Below are 13,839 nucleotides of genomic sequence, written 5' to 3' on the forward strand. Positions count from 1 at the left end.
AGGAACTGATGGAGAGGCATGAGCACGAGCACGAGCACGAGCACAAGCACGAGCACGAGGAGGAACACCATGAAGGCGGACATGTTGAGATGCCACGCCGCATACCGATGTTAGAGTATGCACAGCCTTCTTTAGATGGTGCACGCCCCAGCATTGTGAGGCCTATTGTGCGGGCAAACCACTTTGAAATCAAGCTAGCCATAATTCAGATGATTCAAAATACAGTCCAGTTTGGAGGATCTGCAGTAGATGACCCAAACACGCACATCGCAGATTTTCTTGAAATTTGCGGCACTTTTGAATTTAATGGAGTTTCTGATGATGCTGTTAGGTTGCGTTTATTTACTTTCTCCTTACGTGACAAAGCAAAAGCATAGTTGAATTGTTTGCCTGTAGGTTCGATTACCACATGGGAGGACATGGAGAAAGCGTTTCTCATTAAATAGTTTCCTCCGTCTAAGACCATGAAGCTGCGGGCAGACATCACTACATTTGCTCAATTCGAGAAGGAGTCTTTATATGAAGCATGGGAGCGTTTCAAAGTTCTATTACGAAGATGCCATCATCACGAACTGCCACTTGGGTTAGTTGTTCAAACATTTTACTATGGCTTGCTTACTCCTAATCGTACTATGATAGATGTTGCTGCTTGTGGAAACCTCTTGAGAAAAACTGCTGAGGAAGGATATGAGTTATTGGAGGAGATGGCTGCTAGCAGCTATCATCCTCAATCTGAAAGGAACAACCAGCGAAGAAGTGCAGGAGTTCGCCAGGTAACTGACCTTTTCGCTATTACTGCACAACTTGATGTCTTGAACAAGAAATTGGATGGTTTGAATATGGGTGGCACGGCTATGCGTCTGCAAGAGATATTTTGTGAAAAATGCGGAGCAAAACACTATATTAAGGACTGTCAAGACAGTGATCTTTTTTATGTGCAAGAAGGGGCACCAGTGAATCAAGTAGGAGTCCAAAACCGTCCAAGGAATGACCCGTATTCGAACACATATAATCCTGGATGGAGGCAACATCCCAACTTCTCATGGGGTGGCCAAAATAGTCAGAATCGACTACATGGAGGACAACCATATGGGAAACAACCAATGTACAGATCTGACCCTCCGAGAGAAGAAAAGTCCAATTTGGAGCAGATGATGTCTAAGTTCATCTCATCTACCGAAACTAGACTCCAAAATCAAGATGCGTCGATAAAGGGGCTAGAGAATCAGATTGGACAGTTAGCTAAGATGATAGCAAGTAGAGAGCCAGGCACCTTGCCAAGTAACACAGAGACCAATCCAAAAGAGCAAGTGAAGGCCATCGAGTTGAAGATTGGAAAAATTTTAGAATCTAGAGGGACAGAAAAAAGTCAGATCCCGGATGAACAGACTGAGACATCCAAAGGTAAATCTTCTAACTCTACACCAGCACACACTGCATAATCAAAAATTGTCATACCTCCTCATTTCCCTGCAGCATTGAAAAAAGCAAAACTTGATGCGTAATTCGGTAAGTTCCTTGAGGTGTTTAAAAAATTGCATATCAATATTCATTTTGCCGATGCTCTGATGCAAATGCCTAATTATGCTAAATTTTTTAAGGATATCTTAGCAAACAAGAGAAAATTGGAGGATCACATGACGGTAAATCTAACTGAAAATTGCTCCGCTTTGGTGCAAAACAAAATCCCACCGAAACTTAAAGACCCAGAGAGTTTTTCTATTCCTTGCGTGATTGGTGATGTTGTTTTTCATAAAGCTTTGTGTGATCTTGGTGCGAGTATTAATCTTATGCCTTTGTCTGTGTTTAGGAAACTTGGATTGGGAGAACCTAAGCCAACGAAGATGTCTTTACAGCTAGCAGACAGATCTGTCAAGTATCCACGGGGAGTTATTGAGGATGTGCTAGTGAAAGTGGACAAATTTATTTTTCCTGCAGATTTCGTGGTGCTCGACATGGAGGAGGATATGGAATTCCTTTGATTTTGGGGAGACCGTTCTTTGCAACTGGCAAGGTTCTAATTGATGTGCAGGAGGGGAACTTGAGATTGAGAGTGGGAGAAGAGGAGATTACTTTTGACGTTTTTAATGTACTTAAGCACACACTGCATTCTGATAGTTGTTATAGAGTTGATGCTTTTGATTCTCTTGTGTTTAACTATGTGCAGGCTGCTCTTAGGGACCCTTTGGAAGCCACTCTCACTACTGAATCACGAGAAGACGAATTGGATGCAGAGAAAGCCGAGATAGTGGCATACCTCAATGCCAACCAGCAATGGAAGAGGCCAATAAGGATGAGATTAGAGGACTTGGGGGATCGAAGTGACTTGATCCCTCAGAAGTCAAGCCTAGAGGAGCCACCAACTCTGGAGCTCAAGCCATTACCTCCACATCTGAAATACGTCTATCTGGGTGAGAATAATAAACTTCCTGTTTTTATTTCTTCTTATTTGACAGATGTGATGGAGAACAAACTGCTGAAAGTCTTGAAAGCGCACAAGAGCGCATTTGCATGGAAGGTGGCGAATATCAAATGGATCAATCCATCTGTCTGCATGCACAAGATATTTATGGAAGACAAGTACTCACCTCTTGTGCAACCTCAGAGAAGATTGAATCCAAAGATGCAAGAGGGAGTAAAAGCAGAAACTATCAAACTCCTTGATGCAGGTATTATCTATCCCATATCTGATTGTGCATGAGTAAGTCATGTTCAATGTGTGCCAAAAAAGGGTGGGATTATTGTTATCACAAATGAACAAAATGAATTAATACCCACTAGGACAGTTACGGGATGGCTTGTGTGCATTGATTATAGGAAATTAAATAATGCTACCCGTAAAGATCACTTTCCACTGCCATTTATTGATAAGATATTAGAGAGACTAGCGGGGCATGAGTTTTACTGTTTTCTAGATGGGTATTCAGGGTATAATCAAATCACTATTGCACCTGAGGACCAAGAGAAGACCACTTTCACTTGTCCTTATGGAACTTTTACTTTTTGCCGTATGCCTTTTGGTCTTTGTAATGCCCCTGCTACATTTCTGCGCTCCATGACTGCTACATTCAATGATATGATTGAAACATTTCTTGAAATATTTATGGATGACTTTTCTATATTTGGTGCAACGTTTGATGACTGTTTACAGAATCTGAAGGTATTGTTGATGAGATGTGAGGAGACGAATTTGGTACTGAATTGGGAAAAGTGTCATTTTATGGTACAAGAAGGCATAGTGTTGGGGCACAAGATATCACCGCATGGAATAGAGGTGGATAAGGAAAAAGTGGAAGTTATCAAGAACTTACCACCTCCGACATCCATAAAGGGAGTTAGAAGTTTTTTGGGCCACGCCGGTTTTTATCAGGCGTTTTATCAAAGATTTTTCTAAAATTGCAAAACCTCTATCTTCCTTACTTATGGAAGATGCGCCTTTTGATTTTAATTCTGACTGTTTACAGGCATACGAGGATTTGAAGGAGCGCTTGGTGACGGCTCCTATCTTGGTGGCACCAGATTGAGATCTACCCTTCGAGGTCATGTGCGATGCCAGTGATACTGCGGTGGGGGCTGTGCTTGGCCAGCGGCAAAACAAGGTATTTCATACAATTTACTACGCAAGTAAGACCCTAGATGAGGCTCAATTGAATTATGCAACAACTGAAAAGGAATTACTTACAGTAATATTTGCGCTTGACAAATTTCATTCATATCTTGTTTTGTCCAAAGTCATTATTTACACAGACCACTCTGCACTGAAATGTTTGTTTGCTAAGAAAGATGCAAAGCCACGACTACTTAGGTGAATTTTATTGTTACAAGAATTTGATCTAGAAATAAGGGATAAGAAGGGTGTCGAGAATGTGGTAGCGGATCACTTGTCTAGATTGGAGCTGATTAGTACTGAATGTGTAGATCATGCCATTAATGACTGGTTTCCTGATTAGCAGCTATTTGAGGTGAAACACTGTCCTTGGTATGCAAACTTCGCTAACTTTCTTGTCACAGGCACACCACCACTCAATCTATCGTTTCACCAACGAAAGAAATTCTTTTCCGACGTGAAGCATTATTTTTGTAAGGAACCATTTTTGTTTAAGATTTGTACAGATTCCATGATAAGAAGATGTGTTGCAGAGAAAGAGTTTGGTCAAATTCTCAGCCATTGCCATGACCGTGAGGTAGGTGGTCATTTTGGACCAACAAGGACGACATCTAAGGTACTTGAATGTGGCTTTTATTGGCCAACCCTATTTAAAGATGCTCGTTCTTATGTGCTTGCCTGTGATAAATGCCAGCGGACAGGTAACATCTCTAACCGTCATGAAATGCCATTAAATAATATTCTTGAGTGTGAGGTTTTTGATGTGTGGGGGATAGACTTCATGGGACCGTTTCCCAGCTCGTTCACGAAAAAGTATATTTTGGTGGCGGTCGACTATGTGTCTAAGTGGGTAAATGCAGAAGCATATGCCACTAACGGTGCTCAAGTGGTCCTGAAATTTCTAAAGAAAAATATTTTTAACATGTTTTGGACACCACGAGCAATCATTAGTGATGGTGGCACCCATTTTTGCAACAAACTCTTTGAAAAACTTTTGAGCAAATACAGTGTCACACATAAGATCTCTATCCCCTATCACCCCCAGACGAGTGGTCAAGTGGAAGTGTCGAACCGAGAGATCATGCGGATTTTAGAAAAAGTGGTAGGTGTCAGTCGAAAAGATTGGTCTATAATGTTAGATGATGCTCTTTGGGCATATAGGACTGCCTCCAAAACACCTATAGGCACTACACCATATAGGTTATTGTTTGGCAAAGCATGTCATCTACCTGTAGAGTTAGAGCATCGGGCATATTGGGCAACGGAACCACTAAACTTTAACTTTACTGATGCAGGTGAACGACGTCTGCTTCAAGCTGGATCAGTTGGAGGAATTCCGGAATTTGGCGTATGACCTCGCACTATCATACAAAGAAAAGACAAAGAAGGCTCATGATAGGCGGATCATCGAAAGAGAATTCAAAGAAGGTGAAAATGTCCTGCTCTACAACTCCCGGTTGCAACTGTTTCCCGAAAAATTGAAGTCGCGATGGTCTGGTCCATTCGTGATTTCCAAAGTATACCCATCGGGAGCTGTAGAACTGCAGGATGGAAAGGATAGGACGTTTACGGTCAATGCCCAGCGACTGAAGCACTACATGGGTGGCACAATTGCGCCACAACTTGGAATCACCCGGTTCCAGGACAAGCTGAACTGAAACTGATCGACAGTCAAGCTCTCGACTATAAATCGACAACTACCTATTTTCCCTACTTAATTCGATTTTATTATTTTAGTTTATGTGTTTATTTATCTATTTAAAAAAATGTAAAGCCGTGAAGCTTCCGCCCAGGCGCGATCCTTTTACAAAAAATTAATGAAAAGCCGTGAAGCTTCCGCCCGGGCGTGTCAAATTTTTTTTTTTAAAAAAAAGATTTTCTTCTGAAAGCCGCAACACATCAGCCCGAGCGGAAACTTATGTCTTCCCGGGCAGGACGCGAATTTTGTTAAAATCTGCAGACTCTTTTCCTCTTCCTCCATTCGAAACCTAGCCGCCCCCCTTCGATTTTCACCTCCTCCTCTCTCAATCTCGCTCAAATAACTTGTTTTGTGCCAATTTCAGGTACAATTAAGTGTCACCACCTTCACCAAGCACCAAGGGCATCAATTTTCCGGCCACCACGTTAACTCTCCAGCCACCGCTGCAACTCTCCGGCCGCCGCTGAAGCTTCCGACCACCACTGACTTCCGGCAACACACCTCCTACTCCGGGCTTCTTGTTCTTCACAAATCATCAACTATGCCGCTTAAGAAAGCTCGGGTAAGTCACAATGCTTCTTTCTCGTCATCTCATAATTCCCAGTTATTTATGAATACTGCTGCCAAGGAACGATATGAACATGCAAAGATACATCGAGCCCCGATTCGGGAATGTGGTTTCCAGCTTGTGCAAAACATTTTTATTATAAATAAAATTGAGAATAGAAGATGGGGAAAATTTTGTAGCCAACTGCAAGCCGCGGTGGCGCCAGTAGTGCGGGAGTTTTACGCCAATGCGGCTGAGAGGAGCGATCAGAAAGCAATTGTGAGAGGAAATTTTGTGGATTTTAGTTCAATGGAGATTAATAGGGTGCTTGCAGACACCGGTTGTGGATGATTCGGTATATACGGCATGGGCTGCAAACCCCAACTTAGATTTGATGATGCGCAGAATCTGCTATCCGGGGTCTACGTGGAAGACACCTGGATCGTACACCTGTTTTGTCGATAAATATTTGTTAGTCCCGGCTGCGATGTGATATGCATTTTTGGCCACACGATTGATGCCAGTCGAGCACACCAGCGAAGTACAGAAGGAGAGGGGGCTGTTGCTTTACGCACTGATAACCCATATGCCGGTCAATGTGGGGAAAATTATTAATTCACAGATCCAGCTGAGTATCCACAACCTGAATGTGGCATTATTATTTCCCCACATTATCACCGAGCTGTGTGCGTGCGCCGGGGTTGTTTTTCAGGATGACGATGAGTGGTTGCCACCGACCAAGGACCTGGATGACGCCAGCTGGCTATAGAAGACTGCGGTACGGACGGAAGGCCTTTCCTCAGTTTGGCCCTATATGGGACGTCTTGACGTTCGATCCACTGCCACAGTAGCCCCTACCATTGGCCCCGCGACCTCGACGTCGCCTACTTCAGGACCGGATGGACGAACTTGCTGCATTCGCTGACCATCAATTACAGTGGCAGGCTGTGAGTCAGACATATCAGACCGCCACTGATGCCATGCTGCGTCTGTCCTTGAGCCACAGTGGTATTGACCCGGCCATTATGCCACCGCCTATGCCAGCTTTCCCGCCACCGTTTCAGTTTCCCTATGCCGATGAACTAGAGCCGAAGCTGGCGTCATTCCTCCAGAGGAGCACGAGCAGGATGATCATGGAGAGGGGAGTCACTTCTGTCCTTCTTTTTATTTCTTGCATTTCGTTTAAATCATTTTCGTTATTTCTGTTTCGGTTGCATGCTTAGGCTATATTGCATCCATTTTGTTATGCACTATCTGTCTCTTTTTCTATCGTCTGTTGCATTGGGGACACTGCTCGACTTTAGTATTGGGGGGTGGATGGGTGTTGTTTTGTGTGTTCATTTTTTTTCTTTGTTGGTTTTATCTGTTGGCATTTAGTTTTAATCGTTTTGCATTGGTGTGTGTGTCAGCCGAGAGTGTTCGAAGTAGCACTTGTTAGCCAAGGATGATTAAGAGGAGATGAGACATGTCCTGTCGGTCGTGTACTCGCACTTCTTTTGCACATACTATGGTGAAGACATAAAGTTTTATTTAAAACATTGAATTCTATTTGCACGAATGTTAGAACTAGAATCATGCATGATAAGATGGTGAAAATTTAAAACCAACGTGGGGAACGAAGCGGTTTGAAGGTGTGAATTGAGCTTGACTATATTATCTTGAATCGAGATATTTATCAGCAGCGTTAAAAAAAAAAAAAACAATGGAGATGTAAGGTGTGGGGGAGCCGAATAAAGGAATGAAATCCTATTCCTGGCTAAAGTTGGAGATGTAAGGTGTTGGGGAGCCGAATAAAGGAATGAAATCCTATTCGTGGCTAAAATTGTAAAACACATGGATTTGAATCTGAAATGAAAGGTTCTAATGCAGTCCTTTTATTACTGTATTCCAATTCAATCAAAAAAAAAGAAAAAGAAAAAAAAAAGAGAAGCTGTTGGTGATTACTGAGTGCAGAGGAATAGAGGAGAGTAAGATTTAAACTAACAGGCCGATTTAAATCTCTGATAATGGTTGAGAATGGATCCCTCTGTCATTTATGATGCTAGGACTAACGACACACACATACACGTTCAGGTTTTATTTGAAACAATGTCTAGACTAAGGAAAGTGCGAAGAGTTATGCTTTTACATTGATCGACAAAGGAATATGTTGAGTTTCGCTGAGGCTACTTGATGACTATGAAGTCACTGTCGAGCTACTTTGTGTCATGTTCCATTTTGTCTTGTCACCTGTTTTGCTCGAGGGCGAGCAAAATGTTAGTATTGGGGGGTTGATATATGTGGATTTTACGTGTTTATCTTATTATGTGATAGTTCATTGTGTTGCATTTATCGTTTACATTGCATGCATTTTGTGTTATTTTAGCATAATTTATGTTTTCTTGTTGCTCATAAAGCTCTTGGTTGAAAATACAGGTAATTCGTGACTGAACCAAAAACAATGGGAGAATTTCGAAGGCCACCCGCCCGGGCGGAAACTTACATCCGCCCGGGCGCCTGCAAGGTGTGAGAAAGAAGAATATTTGCGAAAGTCATCCGCCGGGCGGAAACTTATGTCCGCCCGGGCGCGTCAATCAAAATTTTGGAACAAGATCTGTGAAGGTCATCCGCCCGGGTGGAAACTTATGTCCGCCGGGGCGCGCTTGTAATTTTGGAAAGATTCTTGGCCGATTTCTTCCCTTATTTCTGAAGTGGGAAGGATATGGAAGGAGAAGAGGCACGAAATTCAGAGATTATTCAGCAGCCACCACAAGCCTTGGAGAGGATTTCGCGCTTGGATTGAAGATTCAAAGATTTCCCGGCATCGTCTTTGCGTTTTTCGTCAAATCTAGTATTTCCAATTTAGTTTTTATCTTTTAAACATTGGTGTGTTTATGTTTATTATGAATTCGAGTAGCTAAACTACAATATTTGTTGGGATTTAAGGCAATCCTACCCCGAACTCTGATTTAGTTAATTCATGCTTCAATTGTTGGTTTATTCTTGATTGTGTTACTGTTTTTCATTGTGTTGTTAGAGCATAGCTAACTTTAACAACGTTTTATATTGCGAGTGAGTTCGAGAGAATAGCTTGTGATATGAATTTGAGTAGCATAGTTTGTGGATCTACAATTTACATAGACATATGAAATTGGATACGCGCCGATAGTCATAGTCCAGTAGGGCGAAAACTAGGGGATTTCATAGACCGATATGTGATTCACTCTTGATAAATAATTAAAGACATTTAATTACTTCATTGAGTAGAATTAGTTTGGCATAGTTCGAGAGGGCGTGTTTAATTGAATAGAAAATCCTGTCGGAAGCATACAATCAATATTGAACGAATTAATAAATTAACAAGGGGTAGGTGAACTGAAATTCCCAACAAATTCATTTTTCATTGAATTTTAATCAAACATTCTAGATATTATATCTCATTATTTAATTCATGAATCTTTTTATTTGCATGTTTATTTGAGCATAGTAGTAATAAACAATCAATCAAATTTCGTTGCTAAAGATTTGATAACTGAAAATAATAATTGTAAAATACAGTCTTCAGTGGAACGATACTCATACTCTCGTACATTATACTATTACTTGACATAGTGCACTTGCGATTAATTTTCGAGCATTCAAAACCATATTTTTATTGAGGATTCCACAGTGCAAGTATTGCTCGATCACATATAGATGACAATATATATCATATCATAACCATTACACAATACAGGAACAACTGTATCAACAAAGATGTTATGCATCTATGTCACAGATAAGCCTTGTTCATATGCAACCTCCGCCGACATGGACAAAAAATGAGGAGAATTCAGACCTTCATCTTCAAATACTACATACACTACTACACCCGTGGTTACAAGCTTTCCATCATATGATTATGATTACCACACCCTATTTGCCAGTGTTTTACACAATTTTTACAAAGTGACTTTCCACCGTTTATTAATTAAAGTCGCCCTACATTAAATACGTCACCCATATCATTTCAAAAATATTCACAGACACCAGGATATGAGGTTGGCGGGAACATGGCTGGTACCAGTAAATCTGCAGCTCAAACACATGCATAGAGAGATGATGAGAAGATGTTAGGTCATGGTCACAGAGTTAATATAAGACCTTCGTGTGGCATCGAGGTGCATTGTTACCATCATCATGGACAAACTATTTCAAACTAAAAAATAAATTATTGTGTGTTGTTTATCTTACTTTAATGCTTGCTTTTCAATTTCATGTAATGAAGGCGAAATTTGATTAGATATTACTTGTATTATTATCTATATCAGTTTCCTTTATCGGTGATTGCAACTGAATTTAAATGTTACGTTGTTTAGTCTACGACTCCAACTTTATATTCAAATTAGTATATATAATATATTAGCTATTTATTTTGAAAAAAACATTTTTTAAAATATTCAATTATTATTACTTTATTTAAAAAACCTATAATTTTTTTAAAATAATCTAAAAATTATATACGAAATATATGGACAATTTTGCTAATAATGAAAATCACAACCATAATCAAATGAAAGCAAAACACTTCATATCCAAACAAATCTTAAAGAATACAACACTTCATAAAAAAAAAAATCAAAACACTAAAAAAACAATACAACACTTAGTCTAGCGATAAAATGAAGTTTAATTCATACTTATCTTAAAATGTGACACCAGCTTTACCAACATATGTTTTTGCCTTTCTGACTCGATCTTCTCACATTCATCTGAATGCAATGGAGAACAATCATTAAGAAATATACAAATTTTTTTAAAAAAAATTTAAATTAAATTAATAACTTCAAATTCTATCAAGTAAAAACATAGTACAATATTTCGTTTTAGATCTTTTACCTCTCACGTTGTTTCTCCCTCGATTATGCTTGGTCCATCTAATTTCTTATGCATGTCGTGCCATCTCTACCAGGCTACCTTCTTTTCTCTATGAACACGTTGTGTTATAATTGGAAAATGTGTTGTAATTGGAATGTAGGTTCATCCCAATTTTGTTCATCGTGAACATTATTAGAATCTGCCATCATATGCGTTCAATATTCTCCTAGTGTAAACCATGGTTGTGTTGGTACATCGTGTTCTCGTACCTAAGTCGCAGTGGGAGTTTAAAATTTTCGTTCTTGGGCATCATGTGTTCAAAAACATTCATAGGCTATTCTAAGAATTATATCTTCGTATATATAACTCTGAACTCCAAGCTATTTCGGATTTTAAGCGGATATAGCTCTTTTTGTATATCTCTATGAACGGCTCTTCAAACTCGATCATCTAATTAGGTCAACGATCAGAAGTTATCCTCCCCGCTTGGATTGCACTAGAAATCGTAAGCGATTTATGCATTGAGACTTTATGGAAGAGGATGGGAGAATTTTGCAAGCTTTGTGTGCTAAATTGTGGTTATTATATTAGCACCCCTCATGATATATACATAGAATGAGACTCCTAATCTAATTAGGAGTCTCTCTCCTATAAGGACTCTACATATATCATTATATTAAAACTCTCATATAATATATATATATATATATATAGTGTGTGTGTTCATTAAACTAAATAATCATTATTTAATTATAAACTAAATCGTTGGTTAATTTAATTCTAGACTCTTCTAGAACATTTATGAAAATTTGTACATGTTAGTAGTCATCACTACTAGCACCAACATTTAATTAGTAAATTAAAAATTCATTAAATAAATGATTACAACACATTATAACCCCGATCGACAATCTGAGAGTGCCGATGTATCAATGATACAAGTCTTGTTCATATAATGAAAATCGAAAATTTCAAAGATCAAAATTTTCATTTACCATATTGGACAGCTGCAAGTTTTAGTGAACTTCTTCACAAAACAGGCAGTTCCATTTTTCTTCTTTATTTAGCAATCATGCTAACTTCCATTTCTTCTATTTTATGGAATCAGCAAATAAACTCTTTTATAAGCATCCAGTTTGATATATATCAAACAATAATCGTCAAATCCCAACTCATTGAAATTTGACTATCTCAACAGAAACACTTAAACTTCAAGTCAGTCTGAGTAAACACAGCTATCCTATCGCTAATATACGTGATGATTGTCATATTTGTTTTGTTTGCAATTTCTTGATTTCTAAAGAAAATATATGCAATATCAGGATTCATTAACCATTTGTCATATTTTCAGAGAGGAGCAACAATTGTTTACGCAACCCACATATTTGATGGGCTGGAAACTTGGGCTACTGATCTTGTTTATGTTCAAGATGGCGTGTTGATGAGATCAGAGAAGGCATCAGGTCTTAAAGAGCTGGATTATTTTCCTAATTTGCTATCTGTGGTCGAGTCTTGGCTTCGATCTGAAACTAAGATAGAAAAGAAACCCATTAATCCGACGCCCCAGCCTCAAGCATCTTCTCCTTTTAGATCTTCGAGGCATATGGCATACTATCGTTGATCAAGATAATTCGCTACCTTTCAGCTGAAATTTGAACCAAGAAATTGTTTGGGTGACCGAATTCCATGTCTTAGAGAACAATCTACTTTCAAATTAGAAATCGTCAGCTTGCTGGTGGTTCAAATCTTCTGTTTTTAGCACTTTTTTTGCTCCCGTTGTATCAAAAATGTGTTCTTTACTCCCCAACAAAACAGAAATGAGCACACATGAATAAAGGACAGCCATTTGAATATTCTCTGTGACCATTTTGTGACGTTCGTATTCTTTTGTTGAAAGTGTGAGACCATCCGAATAATTACTTTACAGTGTACCAAGATATTTAATTCCATAATTATCCTTCTTATTTTACTAAAAACTTTCTCAAGTCATTCCATATTTTACATAGAAAAGATTTGTACAAAATTTCTCTTTTAAATCGAACAATTCTTATAAATTAAAAATAATTTCATATTAATTATTTAGTATTATTTAATCAAATTTATAATAACAATAACATATGAACGCGTGTACATCTTTTATTATTATTTATATATTTGTATATATATCATCTTAAAGATGTTAAAATCATGGATTGAGCGTGAGTTCATCCTATAAACTAGCTCAATGAGGGAGATTGTTTAAGTTCACATACACAATTCTAAAAAATTTAATCCAGTCGTCGATGTAAGAAAACCCAATAAAAAATTCCGACTGCCCCAACAAAAAGTTTCCTAAACACTTGTGTGTCTAATTTGTTCGGTCCCTATGTGGAACATTATTACTTTTTTTGCAAAAATAAGTTTTACGATATAATAATACTTTGTATAGAAAGTAATTGTATTATATTAACAAAATTACACCAATTTTTTTATTTTTCATGACCGAAGATCTGATTGTAACAAATAAAAAAAAAACTATAAACATAAGAATATAAAATGTATGGTTTTAAAAATTAAGAAAATGTGTTAAAAATATAGAAAAATAAATTATTCCATTAACAAAAGAGAGTATTTGATTAAAATTTAAAAGGTCTAATCTAAATTCTAAATATAAATATAAGTGTACTTTCCTTATCATAATCGGAAATTACATCCACTTCCCCCCCTCCCAAAATCCGCACCACTCAAACCCTAAATTCTCTCTGTGTCTCCCCGATTTACTTTTCCCTTCCTAATTCACCTTCCCCTGCTCTTCTCTTCGTTGCCAACCCCTCAATTTTCGCTAATCCCCTCACCCCCGTGTTCTTCTGTATCATTATTTGTTGATTCATCATTTTTTTGATTGAAATTGGGCGGAATGCGGCCTACTTCTCTTATATTAATGCTCCCATTAGCTGTTGATATAATCGCGAACTAGGGTTCCATATAGGGTGTTTCATATTTTCGATTCTTTTTAACCTTTACCTTTTGTGGGTATATTGGATCTGCAGCTAGGAGCGGACAATTTGTTTTTTAATTTTATTTATGTCTTGTTTGGGTATCAAGTGTTGTATTTCAATGGTTGCAGGTATAAAAAAAATCCAATAATCACTTTTGGAGAGGATTCTAAAG

General features: G+C 38.4%; 2 protein-coding genes and 1 non-coding gene across 6 annotated transcripts in view; 2 read left to right on the forward strand and 1 right to left on the reverse strand.

Annotated features, from left to right (window-relative positions):
* The window catches only part of LOC142556670 (casein kinase 1-like protein 10), a 43,620-nt gene that overhangs the window by 21,742 nt on the left and 8,039 nt on the right, over nt 1-13,839 (forward strand). The window lies entirely within an intron of this gene.
* The window catches only part of LOC142556669 (pentatricopeptide repeat-containing protein At5g46100-like), a 34,925-nt gene that overhangs the window by 13,948 nt on the left and 7,138 nt on the right, over nt 1-13,839 (forward strand). Inside the window, exon 1 of one of the 4 annotated variants that reach the window (XM_075668147.1) lies at nt 13,371-13,839. The exons of the other annotated variants lie outside the window; for them this stretch is intronic. The gene's annotated coding sequence lies outside the window, so the exon portion shown is untranslated. Of the gene's footprint in view, nt 1-13,370 lie in introns of those variants that run through there. 4 annotated transcript variants of the gene reach the window in all.
* On the reverse strand, nt 469-574 carry LOC142504649 (small nucleolar RNA R71). Its single transcript, XR_012804275.1, has one exon. It is a non-coding gene; the product is annotated as a small nucleolar RNA R71 (small nucleolar RNA).

This window comes from Primulina tabacum, chromosome 9 (assembly GCF_025594145.1).
Source record: "Primulina tabacum isolate GXHZ01 chromosome 9, ASM2559414v2, whole genome shotgun sequence".
Classification (NCBI taxonomy): Eukaryota; Viridiplantae; Streptophyta; class Magnoliopsida; order Lamiales; family Gesneriaceae; genus Primulina; species Primulina tabacum.